Raw genomic sequence first — 20,730 nt, 5'->3', positions numbered from 1 at the left:
TATACAGACTTCACAAATTACATCTTTTACTGACCCTGCTTATTCTTCTATTCTGAGGCAGTTCGAAAAAATGCTTCACAAAGCCCTTAAGCAGACCTCAGATCATATAACAAACAGTCTGACTGTCAGAGAACTGGGCCAACACACTGCAAATCTTGAATTGTGGGTTGATGAACTTGAAGATAACACCCAGGCTTATGCAGTTGAATTTGAAAAGAGGAAAACGTAGTGCTTCAATCTTGTTTAGAAGATTGCGAAAATAGGGCACGGCGTTCCAATATCCAAATACATGGAATACCTAAATCTGTCACTGATTTGTAAGCCACTATGCTATCCCTATTTTAAGAACTACAGCCTTGCATACCAGTCAAACTAATGGAGATGGAGATGGACAGGGTTCATAGACCCCTGACACCTCGCAAAGTTGATGGACCGACACGTGATATTATCACCAAATTTCACTAATTCTGTAAGAAAAGAACAACTTCTAGCTGCAGCTAGAACAAAAGATTAACTGATTTTCCAGGGACATATCTATCAACTTTTTGCTGATCTATCTCAACTCACCATCTCTAGGCATTGGGCTTTGAAGCCGCTTCTTCAAGTTTTACAGCGACATCAAATCACCTATCAATGGAGGTTTCCATTTTCAATTCGCTTCACCTACTAAGTATCTAAATATGTCTGCCATTCTGCTGAAGAACATTCAGCTTCGAGAATGCCCTCTCAACCAAAACAAAATCGAAAGATGAAGGAAATAAAAGTCGCCAAGGGCAATCAAAACGTGGTAGTTTTTCTTGTCTTACGCCAACTCCTGAGGACTCTATAGATTAGATTGTTTGACTCGATGTCAGGTATTTTTTATATCTTTAACTTCCAACTAACTAGATCTTTGGTAAAAAATAAATAAAAAATTGTCTTACTAGTTTAGAACTCACTTGATGCAAACTTTTTCTATTGTTTAACTCCTTACTTTTCTGCTGGTCTATTTTTTTCTTTTTTTTGCTAACAGCAATGAGTTGTTTGCTATATTTCTTTACTTAGCCTCAATATATTCTTTTTTTGAATGGCTTCTGTTATAGTTTTTGTTACTTGTATACACCTTACCCCATCCTTTCCAGCCCTCTTGATATGCTTTTTTATGACACATTGATGGGTATGAAACTTAATGGGACAATGGTATAATTTCTATTTATGTATTACTTTTCATTGTTGACAGTGTTCCCTTTGGTGGTGTTTTTGTGCCTCCAATTTGCTACCATCGGATCCCCATTATGTAGGCTTCTGACAGTAGCTCTTTGGCCTCTGGTGGACCACTTGTCGCTCACCCCAGTATGCCATTCTGTTGAGCTATTAGCTCTCTTTATTATTTTACAAATCTTAGTAATATCTGCTTGACGAGAGCCAATTCCTTTCCTTATCTTCCAGCCTTTCCTTTTTCCTACTCCCTTTACTAAATTGTATGCAATCCTACTATCAGAACTTAACGTTATTATTATGCAACTTCTTATATTACCAATATGGCCCCCTTAAACATTTTGACCCTAAATGTCCAAGGTCTTAATATACCACAAAAATGCACTAAATTCACATTCTATGCCTACAGGAGACCCATTTTACTGAACAATCTACTCCTACATTTTTCAGCACCTCTTATCCACAGGTATATACAGCATTGGCAGCTACTAAACAAACAATGAGGTGTTCTTATAGCTATTTACCATACAACCCCATTTGTACTTTCATCTGAAATTAAAGATCCTAAAGGCCACTACCTCATTCTTATTGGGCACATTTCTGATGGTGCTGTAACCATTGTATCATATTATGCTCCTAATAAACATCCATTATCATTTCTTTCCCATCTTTTTCATGTAATTGATTCACACAAGTTAGGTACAGTGATACTATGTGGAGACTCAAATCAAGTTATTCTTCCCTTCTTGGACAAATCTCCCCCTTCTCCCTCCTCCTGTTCCCCTAAAGCTTTAATTTCAGCAACTTATCTCTGAGCATAACATGTCTTGGAGTGAGCTCAATCCAGTTAGTAAACGCTTTACATATTACTTCCATCTACACACATCATTTTCTAGGATTGAATCATATCTTCCTAAGTGTTTACATGGCCCTGAAATACTCTCATCAGTCTTTACCCCCTTAATTTGGTCCAATCATCAGTGCAGTTTGTACTACCATCTTCTCCCCTATCCCGAGATCCCAGGATTCGTCTTGGTGCAATAATGATTCCATTCTAACTCACCCATCCCATTGTCTAGATATTAAGCCCATAAACCTGTATTTCGAGGTATGCTTATACGGCAAGCATCATATCTCAAACACGAACGTAAGCTCCTTCACCAAAAATTTGTAAATTACTTCAATCTGTGTCACGATGCATTCCAAAATTCTCTCTCCCTTTCTACTAAATCTAAGCATGATAGAGCCCACATAGAATTTTACCTGTTCCTCATTGACAGATAAATTAATACATAAATCACAACACCTTTATTACCTCAAAGCAAAAAAACAAATACCCTATTAGCTCAAACTTTACACTCACTGCAAAAACCTAGGACATCTGTGCGACTCAAACTATACCCTGATTCATACACAAGTAGCCCTGTCAGTTCTACACACATTCTGATGAAATCTTGCTAAAATATATTCACCCAGCCATATTTTTTTTTAAAGGGTAAATTTTATTGTACATAACAACAGCATTGTACAATGACATATAACACCCAACCATACTTTTGACCATGCTGCTGCTGATTCCCTTTTTTCACAAATTACCCTTCCAACACTCTCAAACCCACCATGAATGACTTGAGTGTCCCATCTCTGCAACAGAAGTCATCACAAGCTATTAAGGCTTTAAAACATAATAAATGTCCCGGTCCAGATGGATTTTCTGCTTCCTACCACAAGAAATGTTCTGATATATTATCTCCTATCCTAACTGAGGCCTTCAATACATTTTTGAGGGGACACTCTTTTCATTCAGAATCCTTAATGGACATAATTTCCAAATCTAAATCTGATACAACCTCTTGGACAAATTAACGTTCTATTTCGCTTCTGAATATTAACTTTTAGCTCAAATACTTGTGACCCGCTTGGATCAAGTAATAGAAACACGTGTTCATTAAAGTGGTTGTAAACCCTTATTTTTCACTTTTACCTACAGGTAAGCCTATAATAAGGCTTACCTGTAGGTATAAAGAATATCTCCTAAACCTGTACGGTTTAGGAGATATTCCCCTCGCAATGCGCCGCTGATTGCAGCGGCGCATGCGCAGGGGGAAACCACGGCGAAAGATCCGGCAGCCGCTGGACCTTGCCGATTTTAAATCTCCCGCGCGCACGCGCGGGAGTGACGTCATCGCCGCTCCAGCCAATCACAGCGCTGGAGCGGCGATACCTGGAAGACAGGCCGGAGCAAGATGACATCTCGCTCGGCGTGGACCAGGATAGTGTTCTTCACCTCGTTCCGAGGTAAGTATTTCATAATCAGCTATTATGCGGTGCATACTAGCTGATTATGCCTTTTGCCTTGCAGGTTTAAAAAAAAAAAATTATATATGCGGTTTACAACCGCTTTAAGATCAAGTTGGATTTATCCCCTTGTGAAAAGCAAGTGATAATATTTGTAGAGCATCTTTACTCGCCCATGTTGCTAAATCCAGATGTCTGCCTGTATGTTTTTTATCGCTCAATATAAGAAAAGCATTTGATACTGTCTTATGGCCATACTTACAATATATTCTTCAAAACTGGGGGTTTGGACCGCATTTTTTTAAGAGGATTTCATCCTTATACGACAAGCCGAATGCATTTATCAAAGATGCTGGTTTTAAATCAGACCCTCTCCCTATTGAAAGAGGCACCCGTCAAGGATGTCCTCTCTCCCCCTCTTATTTAATTAGAACTGATCCAAACATAAATGGTTTTGATTTAGCTGGATGTCATCATAAAGTATGTCTTTTTGCAGATGACATCTTACTCTTCCTGTCATCTCCCGATATCAAAGCACCTAATCTCCTCTCTGTCCTAAACAGTTTTGCACACATTTCAGGCTTAACAGTTAACTATCAAAAATCAACTGCACTCAACATTTCCTTGTCTCCTTCAGACCTTCAGCTTGCTAAAGATTCACTTATTTTCTCTTGGACGCCTCATAGACTTCCATACCTAGGAATACAACTCACTCCTAACATAACTGACTTATACTAACTTCCCTCCATTACTAAAACAGGTTACTGAATTATTATCACAATGGTCCTCTATCCCTCTATCCTGAATAGGCTACATTAATGTAATTAAGATGGCAATAGTGCCCAAGTTTTTATATCTTTTTAGAGTCTGGCCCATCCCAGTGCCATCTCATTTTTTTACAGCTTATACAGTGCAGAATTATCTCCTTTATCTGGGGTTAAACGAAACCTCAAAACTCTAAATCCTCAATCTGTCTCCCTCTATGATGCAGAGGTTTAGGTTTTCCAAATATTTCTGCTTACTATCATGCTGCACACCTTGAACATTTACTAAAATACCATGCAATAAAATAAATTCCTGTATAGGTAATAATTGAGTTTATTTACTGTGACCCTATTTAAGTATCTAACATGTTATGGTTAAGACCAACTGATTGTACTTTTATTCACAATCCTATCACAAAACATTCTTTATCCATCTGGGACAGATTCAAAACTTCTCTTGGCCTTCAATCTCCTCATATACCGCTCCTTTCTTTTGTTAAAAATCCCGCTTTTTACCCTGCCTGGATCGCTCCTAATTCTTTCAAAGAATGGATACAGCTAATTGATCCCGTTTATATAATTTGGTATCTGCCTCCTGCATACATTCTTTTCCTACTTTGTGTGATAAATTTGGACTTCCTCAATCATAACTGTTCCGATATTTGCAAATCAAAATTTTTCCCAACCTTCAATTCCAACTCCCAACTATACCAGATGTCACGTTTTGAATGCATATGTATTTCTGACCCTAGTACTAGAGGACTTGTTTCCTTTCTCTATAAGCAAATTTTAGCTAGTACTAACCCTTTATATGTCTCCAAATGGGAACTAGACGTTAATCGCTAATCTAATGCTACTGAATTGTCTAGCATATTGTCCACCACTAAGTCTGCTTCTTCTAATGTTGTTGCTGTGGAAAATAACTTTAAGGTGCTAACCCATTGGCATTTGGTTCCCGCTAGAATATCAAAATATGCTTCTAATTACCCTGGAGCTTGTTTTCGTGGCTGTTCAGAGTCTGGCACTCAACTCAATATTGGGTGGGATTGCCCAATTGCCCAAAAATTCTGAAAGGCAGTTTTTTACTTAGCCTTCAAAATCGTTGATACACTTATACAGCCCAATCCTGCTACAGCCCTTTGAAACCTGAGGGGATCACACAGAATCAATTTTGCCTTCTTTTACAGCTCCTTACAGCTGCAAAACAAACCATTGCTAAGGCATAGAAAACTAAATATTTAATTCTAGCTGAAACCATACATAGAACTAATAAAGCTCGTATTCATGCTAAAATGGAAGCAATCAAAAGAGACCGAATTGGTCAATTTAAGAAACTCTGGCTTCCTTTGGTTAAGCATTGTTTAGCTCCAGACTTTGATGACACAATATTATCGCCTTTCTTTTCATACCATGTGGTACTTATAAACAGATTATTTCTTCTGTTTTTAATTTATACCTATTAGATTTATCTCCTTATTACTGCTCTGGCAAAGTGAACCAATAGTCACTAGCTTACTTTTTTCCTTCCGATGGAATTTTCTAATGCTTTTGATGTAATACTTGGTTTATTCATTGCTTTACTCATTACTAGGGATGAGCTTCGTATTCGAGTCAAACTCATGTTCGACTGGAACATCGTATGTTCGATCGTTCGTCGAATTACGAACGTTTTGGGCCGTTCGCGCCAAATTCAAGTTGCGTTTCATGGCCCATAATTCACTGCGGCACCGCAGTGCATTGCTGGCTGATGATTGGCCAAGCATGCACTATGACCCGCATGCTTGGCCAATCACAGCTTGCAAAAAACGGAGAGCCATGAATGGCCAAAGCCAGGGTGGCTTTGGCCAATTATGGCTCAGGGGGTTTAGTACACGCCCCACACTATAAAAGGCCACCTGCAGGTCGGCCTTGTGTAGTGTGTTGCGGTGGTTACAAGAGAGAAGACAGAGAGAGAGATTGTCATTTTTAGTAGGTAGATAGAGCAGGCAGGCAGGCTAGTCAGTTAAAGTTACAGTGTGTAGAGGATATATATGCATCCCAGGTGTTATATATATATGTATACACTGTATAGTTTAGCTAGATCTGCACTTCCTAATTTACTGGCAGGCCGGTGATTGTGCTAGCTGCAGTATTCTCAAGTGGTGTACTGCCTGTGTCCTCTGCAGTGTGCACCTAAAGCTACGTGGTGTGTGTACTGCCCGTGTCTTCTGCAGTGTGCACCTAAAGCTACGTGGTGTGTACTGCCTGTGTCCTCTGCAGTGTACTCTTAAAGCTACGTGGTGTGTACTGCCTGTGTCCTCTGCAGTGTGCACCTAAAGCTATGTGGTGTGTACTGCCCATGTCCTCTGCAGTGTGCACCTAAAGCTACATGGTGTGTACTGTCTGTGTCCTCTGCAGTGTGCACCTAAAGCTACGTGGTGTGTACTGCCTGTGTCCTCTGCAGTGTGCACCTAAAGGTGCGTGGTGTGTACTGCCTGTGTCCTCTGCAGTGTGCACCTAAAGCTATGTGGCGTGTGTACTGCCCATGTCCTCTGCAGTGTGCACCTAAAGCTACGTGGTGTGTACTGCCCGTGTCCTCTGCAGTGTGCACCTAAAGCTATGTGGTGTGTACTGCCTGTGTCCTCAGTGTGCACCAAAAGCTATGTGGTGTGTACTGCCTGTGTCCTCAGTGTGCACCTAAAGCTATGTGGTATGTACTGCCTGTGTCCTCTGCAGTGTGCACCTAAAGCTATGTGGTGTGTGTACTGCCCGTGTCCTCTGCAGTGTGCCCCTGAAGCTACGTGGTGTGTGTACTGTCTATGTCTGTGCTATTTTTCTCAATGATTTTCATCCATATTGCAGGGACCAGACATTATATTAAAGCCGCAAGCAGTTTTAAATTACTTTTTTCTTATAGTAATCTCATTTTGTGCAGGGACAGTTCTAAACACGTGCCACTTAACAGGCATACTATAGACACCCAGCAGGTACGATATTTAAAGGAATTTTTCATTTTTTTTTCACTTTAAGCATCATTAAAATCACTGCTTTCGAAAAAAAGACCGTTTTTAAAACTTTTTTTCCATTGATACATGTTGCCTGGGGCAAGACCTGGGTTCTCAAAGACGTTTTACGACAATAACTTGCACATTAGGCTTTAAAATTAGCACTTTTGAATTCGAACGTTCGAGTCCCATAGACGTCAATGGGGTTCTAAATGTTTGCGCTAATGGTCGGTTTGTTCAAAGGTTCTGGTGCGAACCGAACAGGGGGGTGTTCGGCTCATCCCTACTCATTACATCTTTACATTGTTATGTACGCATCCTGTTTATAAATAAATATGTTTAGCTTTATTGCTATTTGAAAATTGTAATACCAGCCTTGTATGTACTCAATTTGTCAATCTTTGTTATATTTAATAAATAATAAACAAATTCGATGAAAAAAAAAATAATAGAAACTCAAACTACTAAAATGCAAATAATACACCATTACTAGCATTACCCCAAATACAGTAATAATTAGCATAATACCAACATACTATAAAAACTACATAAAAATCCTTCTCCTCCAGCCCTCACAGGGAAGAATTATATAACTTGATGGTCACAGGTTAAAATGATTTCCTGTGTTGCTCTGTGGTGCATTGTGGTTGTAACAATCTGTCACTGATGGCACTCCAGTGTATTGTGGAGTGGGTAGGAGGTGTTCTCCAAGATTGAACGTACCTTGAACAACATTCTCCCCTCCAACACTGTTGTTAAAGACGCCAGCTCCAATCCAAAAACACCACTGGTCTCGTGAATCACTTGAGTCTGTGGGTGTCAGCCACCCTAAGCCTGCTTCCGCAGAATGCCACTGCATACAGGAGAGCGCTGGCCACCACAGACTCATAAAACATTTTTTAGCAGATGTAAAAATCTCTCTGGCTCTGGCCCTTCCTATAGAGCACCTCAGTAATCTTGCTCCAGTCCAGCTTATTATCTATTTGCACCCCCCAAATACTTATAACTCTCTACTACTACCAATGTACTAATAATAGCAAATTTATAAAAACAAAGCTTTTGTGTCACACTAAGGGCCTCCAATATAAACTGACCATTGCTTCAAATTGATCATGCATCTGCAAAAAGTTGCTCAAGCCATTATTGATGGTAAAATGTTGTTGATTAATTTTTTATTAAAGAAATAAAGAGTGAATTGATTTATTCAGTGCATCCACTTCACCTGAAAACCGATATAATAATTCAAGTGGATCTATCGTTTACATTTCCAAATGATTAAGTTTATGGAGATTATATTTTCCATTTACAATCATCTTACCCCAGTCCCTATGCAATGCATTGACATACAGTTCTCAACATTCTCTAGCCTCATCATATAACTCATTTCACCTAAAGTTCATGTGGAAATATTTCCCCTATAGCCCACAAATTTTAGCAGACATGAGGGAGAAATGCAGCGTCTGATAAACACGAACATCCACTGGACTTTCACTCTTTATATCACTGCCAATAGACTTCAGTAAATTTCATACAGCCGACTTACACTCACTGAAAGGGTCTCGGAGGGATCAAGAAATGAACACAAGGGCATAAAATTAGATGTGTAACACATGTCGTCAACAACTGAGAGATTGTTTAATTAAATGCTTGGCAACTACTGGAATATAAACCATATTTTCTGATTCTTTATACAAAGTACCCACAATAGAAACTGATTAAAAGGATTCTCTAAAGCCAAGTTTGGAAACAAAACTATTTTGGGACTTTGATCTGTATCATATCTATAATTCCTTTTGCATCGGATTGCTTGTTCAAATAAAGATTAAGTCACTGATTAAGTCATCTAAAAATGTTGTAGGATTTAATGTGGAAGAGGTTTCTGAGAATAACATACCTTTCTTTAAAGTTAAACTCTAAGCAAACAACAAAATAAACAGTTTAAATAGAGATTAGCATGGTTTTACCTGTTGAAAGATGTGCAATTATGTTCAGCTAGGCATTTGAAAGCAATATACTGAACTTTGCATACAAATGAAACAAAATTGTAAAGTATTTATATAAACATGAATACAAATTTATTAAAATATTTTTTTTAAATACACATATATCCACAAAGTATAAAAACAAGCACATATTGAATGATGCACCCCAGGACTACATAAGAGGCAGTTTCCGTAAATGTATCTGATTGCACTGTTTGTATCAAGGTCCCAAATCATGGGCATCGATACTAAAGGAATCAAGCAAAGAAGATCAAAGATGGGCACACCCAGAATAATCACAACGCTCCAACCCCTTGATCTGAAACCACCCCCCCATACACAGTACTCCGGTCAACATTCAGTGCCCTGATGAGCTAGATGTAAGTTCACAATGTGAAGCAATGTAAAACAAAATAAAACTGTATAATACAATATGAAACAAATTGACAGATTAAGCTTATGTAAGCTAGATGCTGCGTGTAGCCCAGAGTGCTTTATAGCACATCTAACTCTGTAAGTACTGCTTCATTTCAGCATGGGTGTGCTGTGTGGCTGTAGGAGACAAAAAGTGGGGAGGGAGAGAGAAGCGCAACAACAATAGTGTAGCATGTAAACTGTCATTTTAATCGAAAATATAAAAAAGCAAAGATAAAATAGAGCTCAGCATGACAGTCAGGTAGCCTCTGGGATGGAGATCAGACACACAGTCAGGAGTCCTTGCCTTGGCCACTGGAAAGGGAGCGGACATGGAATGGAAGCAGGAAACTGCTATCCCTGGAGAGCCAAAGCCAGGAATGGAACACAGGGCCCAGGATGTGAAGCCAACTTATATAGTAGGAAAATGCTAGAGCTGGAACAGGAACGTGTTTCAAAGCAACCTTACAAGGTGGCTCCATATCGAGTGACAGCGGTTCCCTGCTTTCGTTTCATCTCCGCTTCTTTGTCAGTGGCCAAGACAAGGTATCCTGGTTGTGTGTCTGATCTCTGTCCCAGAGGCTACCTGGCTGTCATGCTGAGCTCTATCTAATTTTTGAGAGTGTTTTTTTATAGTTTCTATTAAAATTATACATGTTACACTATGTTTGTTGTGCTTCGCTCCCTCTTCCCACTTTTTATCAATTCTAAAGGCCGGGTATAGGGAAACACTATCTTTAAGAAGGTTCAGTCCTCTACACTAGGGAATTTTTTACCAGTAATGTATGTAAGGCAAGGATGTAAATATTTGGGCCGATATTCAGGAGAAGGCTTAGGCTTGGTGAGAAGTGCTGCCAATAGGCCCACTTACCTAAATGGGGGCAAATATGTGCTTGGTGTCGAGGCCTGGATTTGAGCCAGAAGTGTCCTTAAAAACAATTATTTCTAGTAGAGGAGGAAGCTGAACCAAGTTGTAGAGCCAGCAGGAGAGACTCTGCTGAAGGGAGGAGATGGGCAGATGCTAGATCGTTGCAGGGGCCCGGTGACACTCTTAGGAGGATGCACAGGGAAGTCTGCTAGCCAACTAAAGTTTGCAATTTGAAGTGATGCCGGTATCGTCTTGAAGACCCTTTATACACTACCAGCTGGTAGTGAATCTGGAGCCCTGACCCTCTCTTCCTGTAAGATTTGAACTATGAAATCTTAAAAAATCCCCCTCACCAGCCATAGATTTTCCCCTGGGGTAAATGGTAGCCCCCACCACTGAAGGTCCTTCACATGCCTCTGTGGGTTAGGGGGTATTATATCTGTGTTTTTTAATCCCCCTGTAATATGCTGTAAATACCTTTCAGTAGAGGTGTTGAACTTGCCACTTCCTTGAATAGTGTGAGAAACACCCTGTCTGTCCCTTTAAAATTAAAAAAGTATTGTCACCTATTCAGCCACTATCCATTTGAGGTACAATGATACAGTTTGGTGGGTGGGGGGTCTCTCAGGGGTTGGGGAAGTTAAAAATTACAGGTAGATATGGGCTTTAATGAAAAAGGTATCTCTTTATTTATCTTTAAATAAAGTTGTCTCTTTATTTATGCCTGTAGTGGTAGTGGTGGTAGTTTAGCTATTTATTAACCTGACAAAGTAGCTTTATCAAATTTTAATCTGCATTAGAACAATGATTATCAACACAGCTGTATTTGTTTTATGAATTTACATTGTGTCTTCTGTTAAAATGGACCGTGGCGCCAAGTTTCACTCATCACTTTTTTTTGGTTCATTGCATTCAAACACCCCATCAATTTTTTTTCCAAACAATGGAACACAGCAAGAAAATCACACAGACACCTCATCTGGATGTCTCCTTAAAGGGAAATTGCAGCACTAGAACAAGAGACTTCAGCATGATGTATTAAGAAGAGAACATGAGAAAGTAAATGTGTATTTTTTTTATAATTAAATCAAATATTTAAATACATACACAGATTATAGCTGGGCTAAATTTAAATCAACTGCTAAACAAAAAAAGGAAAACAAATGTACAAAAAAAAATTTTTTAGACGATAGGAATGCAATGATAGGTTTATTCGGTGTTAGAAAAATGCAGCATATTTACAAGGACCATAAATAGAAAAGAATGAACTGATACAGAAATGTAGGTTAATAATTTACTTCTTCAGTTATTGTTCTACATGAAAATGTCAACTTTTATGTTATATTCAAAGGAACTGTTATGGGCTCTCGAGGGACCCAGAAACAACCCACCAGCTAAGCTCATTATATTAGATCCTAACATGTACATTAAAGTACTATTTGAGGCCATGTAGTATAAAGCCAAGACCAAGAAAGACATAAAGCCAAACTCCAGGCATCTAGAACATAAGCAAACACAGCTTGGTATCAGCCTCTTGCATTCTCTGTAAGCAGAGCTCAGAGTGGAAAAGAGTGAAGCAGCACAAGGAGTCAGTCAAGGAGTCAGCCCTCTCCCCCTATGCTCATAGGGGGAGAGGGCTGGACATTAAAAGGAAATCCAGCAGACTAATGAGCTCATCCCTCTGGCACTCTGCCAGGCTGGGGGACAGGACAAGACCTGTAAGACAGAGCTGTGTAAAGTTCAGGATTGGACATACAGAAATGTAAATCTCTGAGTGGGTAAAAAAAGCTCAGTTATATGCATCACATCTGTATATTGGCTGTATGATTTAACTGTTAGTGAACATTTACTCAAGACCTCCCTCGGCAGTATACGCATCTATCACTGCATGTCATTAACAGCTTTCTCCTCCATATGTCATTAATCTGAGCATCATTTGTACTCAGATCTATGACATTGCTCTCCATTCAGTTAGAATTCTGACAATGTCAACCTCAACAAATGCCTCAAGGGGATTGGCAGGGAGCGGGGGGGGGGGGTTCAGAACGTGGGGGGAGTTGTTATATTTTAGCCTGGGGACCTACAAGCCATTTTTGGGCCTATTTTGCAAACAATGCAAAAAGCAATAAATATGTACAACCCTAGTGGCAGTCTATAGAAACCAGAGATAGACTGATTGATTTCAGAGTAATCCCAATTTATAGGGTTTTTGCTGAAGTGAAAAGTCCTAATTTCTCTAAAATAACTGCTTAGGCAAGATTTACTTAAAAAACAAAAACACCATTCTTTATTCAGAAGTTGTGTTTTTCGTAGTGGAGTGGGAGATTTGTTTAGGGTAGTGTATTTTATTGAGTGTTTTTTTGTGTTTATTTGATCATTACTTGTAAAACATTGCTTTTGTTTAATTTTTTTAATTCTTTATTTTGCAATAAAAGGTTTACAGAAAACAAGGGTAGTACATTATTCCTTCCAGAAGGTGTACACAGCAACAGGACTTTGAAGAGAAAACTGGTATTGCACATTTAGTAATTGCGACAAGAAAGAACCATATCATTCTGAGTACAATACAAAAAAAAAAGAAAAGCAAAATTGTCTAATATAGGGGAGGGAGGGAGAAGAGGGAAAAGGGAGGTGGTGTAGGAGGCAAAGAAACAAGTGGGGGAGAAGGGGCAGAGGACCTTGGGTGAAGGATTAGATGGGATGACAGTTCTTATGCCGCGTACACACGATCGGTCAAACCGATGAGAGCGGTCTGATGGACCGTTTTCATCAGACCAAACCGATCGTGTGTGTAACGGAATGACCCGTGACACCCAAAGACTTTGTGAGGATGGAGGATACTCCTGTGTCAGCGTCACTGATAACTCTTGGGTCTGAGTCCACTCTGTGCCCTTTGGGCATGGAGTGGCAAGTGAATCGTAATTCATGGATTACATGAGATTTGACATCACGGACAGTTCATATTGCAGGATCTTGAGAGACTACAAGATGTTGGTTAATTGTGACCCCAACCAGTCAATATTCTATGACTCATTTCTATGATTAGTCTAGTGACATGCTAATTGCATCAGGGCTTGGAGGACATTCCATTGTCCTTGTGTAAAGGTGTTGTAACGGACAGGTGTTAATCCCAGGTCTGCTCCCAGAACTCTAATTATGCATACTAGAGACTGCTTATGTGTGATAACCCTGTCTACAATCTATTGATGCTCAGAGGTGTCAAGCGGTATGCGGAGACGGAGTGGGTGAAGGCTTTTGTTGTTAGTAATTGAGGAATGTTTAGTAATTAGCCTTAGTGTGTGATTGGGGGGGGGGGGACAGTTTGATTTTTTATCTGTTTAATGCTGTGTTTATACTGCCTAAGTGTAAGTACATTACTTTCTTAAAATAAATTTGTATACCTACGATATCACGCTATTGCGTCCCTTTCTATTCTCCTGTCTATATGTGAGCCGGATTGGGTTACGCTTATCGATATACTGTGGTTGCTGATGAATTGTGGGGTGTCCTAAATCGGAATTATACATCAACTCCAAACCTCAGCTGTCTTTTTGATTGGAAATCTGAGCCCGGGGGATTTAAAGGCCGTGGCTGGGTTATAGCCAACTGCACCAAAGGCTTGCTATCTGGTAAGCTGATACACAATTCCGGTGGTGGGATCTCACACAGTGTATACATGTCACCTGGTGCATTGAAAAATCAACATCTTTACATGCGAATCAGCCTCTGATCAGTACAGTGTTTTTGTTTCTGCTGGAGAATCAATCCAATATCCACTACTACTTACACTACCTGTGGACTGTTGAACTATTATATTCATTTTTTGTTATTTGGCGCGGCTTTTTATATTGTTTATTTTTCTTGTCATCACACGCTAGCCGCTGCCTATATTTGTAGTGTTGTGTTAGCGCGGTTTTTTAGTGTATATTGGGACAGTTTGATTGTTCCTGTAAATTCTGTGACCTGTTGTACTATATAAAAAGACTGAGAGAAATCATTAAAGTATCATTACATTTGGAACAAGTACAGAGCTGCGTGTCTCGTCTTGATTCTGGGAAAATGGGATGCCTGCTGGTCTGTCTGTGTGTCAGATGAGCTGTTGTCGTGGATGGAAGGTCGTAAACGGTGGTGACCGTTACAGTGTGTGGACCCCATTGGTTATTTATCCATAGGTTAAAAAAAAGCAATCTTGTTTTAAATTTAACCGATGGATACCTAACTAGGCACTTCCATCGGTTAAAAATCCACGCATTCTTAGAATCAAGTCGACGCATGCTTGGAAGCATTGAACTTCGTTTTTTTTCAGCACGTCGTTGTGTTTTACGTCACCACGTTCTGACACAATAGTTTTTTTAACCGATGGTGTGTAGGCACGACTGACCATCAGTCAGCTTCATCGGTTAACCGATAAAAATGGTCTATCAGACCGTTTTCATCGGATGGACCGATCGTGTGTACAGGGCTTTACGTGTCAACAAACATGAGAGTCATACCTTCTTCCAGTCAGCCAACAGATCTAGGTCTTCCTAAAGGTATCATATTTATATTGGGAAGGAAGGATAATCTTTCCACTTTAAGGGGGGGCATGATTAAGCTGCATTAAAAAAGTGGTGGAGAATGGATATTGCATATGTTTTGGTGACGAGGTGATCAAGGCATGATGCAGTTTAAACAAGGCTGGATCATCTGATAAGGTAGTGTCTGTAAATTTCTGGAAGACTTCCCTCACTTAGTCCTGAAATTTGTTTGTTTTTGGACAGACCAAAATAAATGAAGGAATGAGCCCTTATCTGAATTATAATGCCAACAAAATATCAGAGTCATAGTTAAATTCATGCAGGGCCAAAAGAGTTCTATACCACCTAAATAGTATTTTATAGATTGTTTCCTGGAATATGGTATATATTGAGGATTTTAAAGAGAAGTGGAGTATATTTTGTGAATGAGAAAAAGTTACTTGGAGGTCCTGATCCCACTGAGAAAGAAAAGTTGCCCTATAGTGTTCCTGCAGTTCGGAGATCAAGACATAGTTGATAGGGATTGTTTGAGTGGATCATTGCAGAGCGTAAACTTTCAAAGTGGGTGAACAGTTTAAATAAAGGTTTAACCTCCCTGGCGGTATGATTATTTCATAAAAAAGGTGCTGAAAGCGGTACCATTATTTGCAAGGAAATTCTGCGTTTTATACTGTAGGCCTGTAATTCTTAGGAATAACTCACTTAAATTTTGTTATGACAAATTTCCCCACAAATCGCTATCGCACAATTCTGCAAGTGATTATAATTTATTATCACTGTTTTTTAGCTGCTCTAAAACCATTTTTGACATAAAGGGACACTTTTGGTTGCTATGGACAATCTACAGTTTGCAGGCAGAAAGAACAGTTTTTATTATATAAAAGAACACGTAGGGCACTGGGCAGACCACTAGGGACAAGGGGGGTGTGTATTTTTTACATACAGTACTGTAATCTATAAGATTACAGTATACTGTATGTAATGTGTTTGTTTACCTTTTTGAATTTGGCGCCCTTCTCCGCTCCCGTGCGTCGTAACGTCGCAGGGAACGGAGAACGGCGGCACAGGAGGACACTGTGTGAATCGAGCGAGGTCCCACTCGCTCACACAGCGCGACGGCATCGCTGGATCCAGGGACAAGGTAAGTAACTTTGTCTCTGGCTGCAGGGTGGCGAGCCCGAGTCTGACTCGGCGATACCGATTTTGGTATAAAAATCTTACCCCGAGCCAGACTCGGGAATACCGCCAGGGGGGTTAAGAGGAGTTAAAGAGATAGTAGAATGCCTGAGTTGGAAGGCTTTCCAGGTAGTCAATTTGAAAGGACCTATGGTAGATGTAAGGGTAGCTAAAAGACTATTGTCTGTTTGTGATGAAGCGGAAAGCCTGGCAAATGTACCTCAAGCAGAATGGTGCAATTAAAGAGCCTTGAAATGCTGTATTGCCCAGCATAGGATAAGGCTCATGTGCAGCTTTGGATAGAGGAACCAATAATCAGATGAGATCGAAGATGATATGGTTTAATAGAGAGACACCAAGGGAGTCAGTTAAGGGGGAACTGCTGAAGGCTAATTTTAAAATGACCCACCTTTATGCGTCCCTATGCCTGATCCAGTGGCAAAGCTAGACATTCTTTTACCCAGGGCAAAGACTCAGTTTGGCACCCCCACATCAGAGAAAAATTCTCCATCCATACACTTCCAGCCCCCTGCCCAATGAGGGAAGCATAATAAATATGTAGATAAGCCATAGGATGGTAATAATAATAAAAGTTTTGGTAATAGTGATTTCAAGCCTTGTGCCTGTAGCAGATTAGGATTACATGGAGGAAAATTTCCAAAAATCGAATTCCCTCATTTTGGATCGCATTAACCCCAGTCCCAGAGGGGGGGGGACTAGAACAAAGTACTCCTTCAAATGGAACTGCAGATGATCCATATTTTAAGGGCTACATGTTCACCAGGACTAAACAAAGCGATTTGCTTTAAACATTTCTTGGAGGGTGTCTCGTCTGGAGGTATGGAGAAATGAAGGGTTGGTATTAATCCTTGATTCTCACCCTTCACGACATACCTTCCCCCTTCTGTTGCTTAGGTCTCTGAAGTGCATTCTTTTAATTTTTTATCGGGTCAAATATAATACTTTGGACCTTTATTACCAATATGTGTTACATCCAAGAATCACCTGTTGGCTGTATTACACCAGTAAAAATAAAATTCTATTTATTCCATGTCTTTAATAATGTCTGTAAGCTTATCATAGGTTGTTATACATATGTTCCCACTCTGTGCCTTATTAGTTACAACTTATGTGTATCACATGTGATGTATCTATGTATCTCTTATTGTATTCTGTATAATGTCCTTTAGGGGGCATTAGATGAATGCCATACTTTTAATACACTATATAAGAAGGTATTTATATGTACTATTAGTGGCTGAAATGCAAAATCACGTATTATTACATCATTTTGCGCAGCCAAATCGACCTGCCGCCGTAAAAGTGCAGCGGCTGGTCGGCAAGCAGTTAAGCAGCTTCTGCGGGGGTAGCGCTACATATATAAAACTAAAAGAAATAAATGAATGTATGACAGGACCAGTTGTGGTGATGAGTTTTAGCGTGTTTCTTCTTACCCGTCTCAGTTTGTTGTGCGTGTACGATTGGCAGGCTGGTGCCTTCCTGGAGTGCATAATATAAAACAGCTTTCTGCAAACATTTCCATCATAGAACAAATGTTATCATAAAGACATTCCTGTGATTTTGTTTTTATCTGGTAATACAAAGGAAAAAATCATTTTTTGTAACTAAGATGAGGATATTTTGCACGCATTGCTATAATTGCATGCACTGATATAATTCTTCTAAGCAAATTTGCCTTCTTCCCAGACTTTATTGCTTTGTTTAATTATTGCTACTCTCTAATCTACATGTTATAAATTACATGGAGCATCATCAAAGAGGAATTAATGGGTGGGATGAAGAGACAGATGCCTGATGCACACAGAATTTTGATGGTGTGATGTACAGTTAAGAATACTGTATATTAGGGGAAAAAATACATCAGAATATTTATAGAATATACCCCACTTAAACTATTTGTGGCTAGATGTAATTTGTAGGATTTTGTTGGAGGGTGACGAGCAGGTGATACCCCCATTTATTAAAAATGGGAAAGGGAACTTAGGGCACAGCAAGATAGGACCACAATTAAGAAAATGTTGAAACTGACACACTCCTCCACGGCAGATAGCCGAACTGCGGAAATGAATTACAAATGTATCTCCAGATGGTACATAACTCAGAATAAATTAAGCAAATTCAAAGAAGGTCAATCAGGATACTGTTGGAGGGGGTGTGAGTTTCTAGGAACTATGGCTCACCTATGGCGGGAGTGTCCCAAAATAAAGAAATACTGGGAGAAGATTCTGGAATTCGTAGAAGTGATTACCAAAAAAAGAAATAAAGAGGGACCCATGGACCGTCCTTTTCCACGGAGGGGAAGAAGGGATCAAAAGATACAAAGAATCCCTGGTGCCGCACTTATTAAACGCGGCCAAGAGGCTAATACCCAGAAAATGGCAAGAGACAGAATGCCCCATGATATGGGAATGGATCGATTCTGTTGAAGAGACATACATGATGGAAGAACTAAGGGAAGGCATAGAGGGCAACAATATGAGTCAAAACAAGAAATGGGATAACTGGAGGGCATTTAAGAGGTCATGGAGCTACGCTGAAAACCTAAGGGATGACATCTAAGAGTTAAGAGGAACATTTTAGATAAAAGGGGCTATATAAGGTGAGAGAGAAGACCGAGGAGGGGGTGGAGGGAATGGGAATAAAATGCAAAATGGGAAGAAACAGGAAAGTTTATTTGCACTCTTTTATATTAAATGTATAAAATTTCTATAACAATAATTTACTAAAAAGGAAAAAAAGAGGGAAGAGAAAAAAAATAAAAATAAAGCACTAAAAGAGACAAAATCCCACCTTTACTAATGATGCAAAACCAAAATAGAGACGCTAAAGGGCTAGCAAAAGAATCTGAGCGCTCCAAGTAAACTCTACGAGGTGGAGTCTGAAGTAAAGGGGAAAAAAAAAAAGATGTAATTTGTGCCTTTGTGATTTTGCAGAATAGTATCTAGCAGCTGTGATGTACAGTCTCTATGTGGCCCAAATGTTCAGTTCCCTAACCCCCCCCCCCCTATAATGTCTGACTCATTAGGGGGGGGGTTATAGGTATTCAGAAAGCATGGCAGCTTGCACCTTTTTTAAATAGTATATTGTGCTTGGCTACCATGTAGCAATTCATCTCCCTCTGCCCACTTTTTCAGACGATCACCATCAAATTAGAGAGTTGGTGTGCTCTGCTTCCAGACCTTTAAATGTGAACATAGACTTTAGTAACAACAACAACAACAACATGCCTATGCTAAGTAGGGATAAGGATGGATTCAATCTGAACTCAGAAGCTAGCTGTCACTCTTGCCAAGTCCGTTCCCAATCTGCCATGGCCAGGGTGTAGACTAGTGCAGGGCCCTTTTTGTATTGTTCCTCCTACTGCTGGAGTGGTGATCTGGGGTGCCCTATTTATAGAGGGTGAAGCGTGCACCCAAGGAGAGAAAGTACTGGAGACATGTCCTGCTAAGAGAGGGTGAACTTGAGGTTCCAATTTGCTCTACTCTTTGGGAGAGGGGTGGCTGCTAATCTACACTACAAGATCTGGAAAAGATTTAGGATGAAAGATGTACTAAATTCAGAATGCCACATTGCTTCAGAAATGCCTAAGGAATTGTATGCAAATTTTGTAGAAATATTTATTTACCTGGATTTGGATACAGTAAGGCCAGATTTTGGACTGTATTATGTTTTGCTGGTTCAAGTAAAAAAGTTTTATTGCAACAAAGAGTGTAATGACCTAAATAAGCAGTGTGTTAAGTGCAATCATAACCTGGGGAGTGCATCAGATATTTTCCCAGTTTAACGCCTTATCATACTGCAAAGTGAACTACACTAAATCCCTGATTTTAGACCTCAGTGTTTACAGATCCCCTAAGTGCCTTTTACAACAAACTCTTCCTTATTCCTGGGCTGACAATGGCATACCATACCTGGGCATCATATTAACACCCAAGTTGGGTTCACTGGCGAATACTAACTACAAGTCTACCCATCTTTTTGTATTATCAGTACTGTTTAAAAAAAATATTGAAATGGGAAAAGGTCTTGGGGATCTCTACAGGCCTATGGTGAAACACAGAAAAGCTGGAGGTGTTCTGGGGTTGGTAGATATTAGGAACTACTGTATGGCAGTGCAACAAGACCACCTTAAACACTGGTTCAAACCTTTCCCACAGATTCTATGGTTGAATATTGAATCATCGCTAGCACCTGCTCCCACTGCGCTTACTACTCCCATCACACATGTGGAAACCACACCTCCTGAAAGGATTATTGCTACCTGCCCAGACATTTCTTGTGGCATAGAGAGCTCTCCATACTACTTATATTCTTTCCTTATCCACCCAACCTGTGAGACTCCCTATCCTGGGTTTGGAGATTTAGTTACTGAAATTTCGGTTGGGCAATGTTCGAACTATGGAATTTAGTCCATTCATGACCTAATGAGCACTCAGAATCCCAAAAGTGTCTCTGACATAATTTAGGAATATCAGCTCCTGAGAGCCTTCTATTTCCACCTCATGCGTG

Source organism: Rana temporaria, chromosome 5, assembly GCF_905171775.1.
Source record: "Rana temporaria chromosome 5, aRanTem1.1, whole genome shotgun sequence".
In the NCBI taxonomy this organism is placed as follows: domain Eukaryota; kingdom Metazoa; phylum Chordata; class Amphibia; order Anura; family Ranidae; genus Rana; species Rana temporaria.
Note: the sequence above shows the minus strand (reverse complement) of the source record.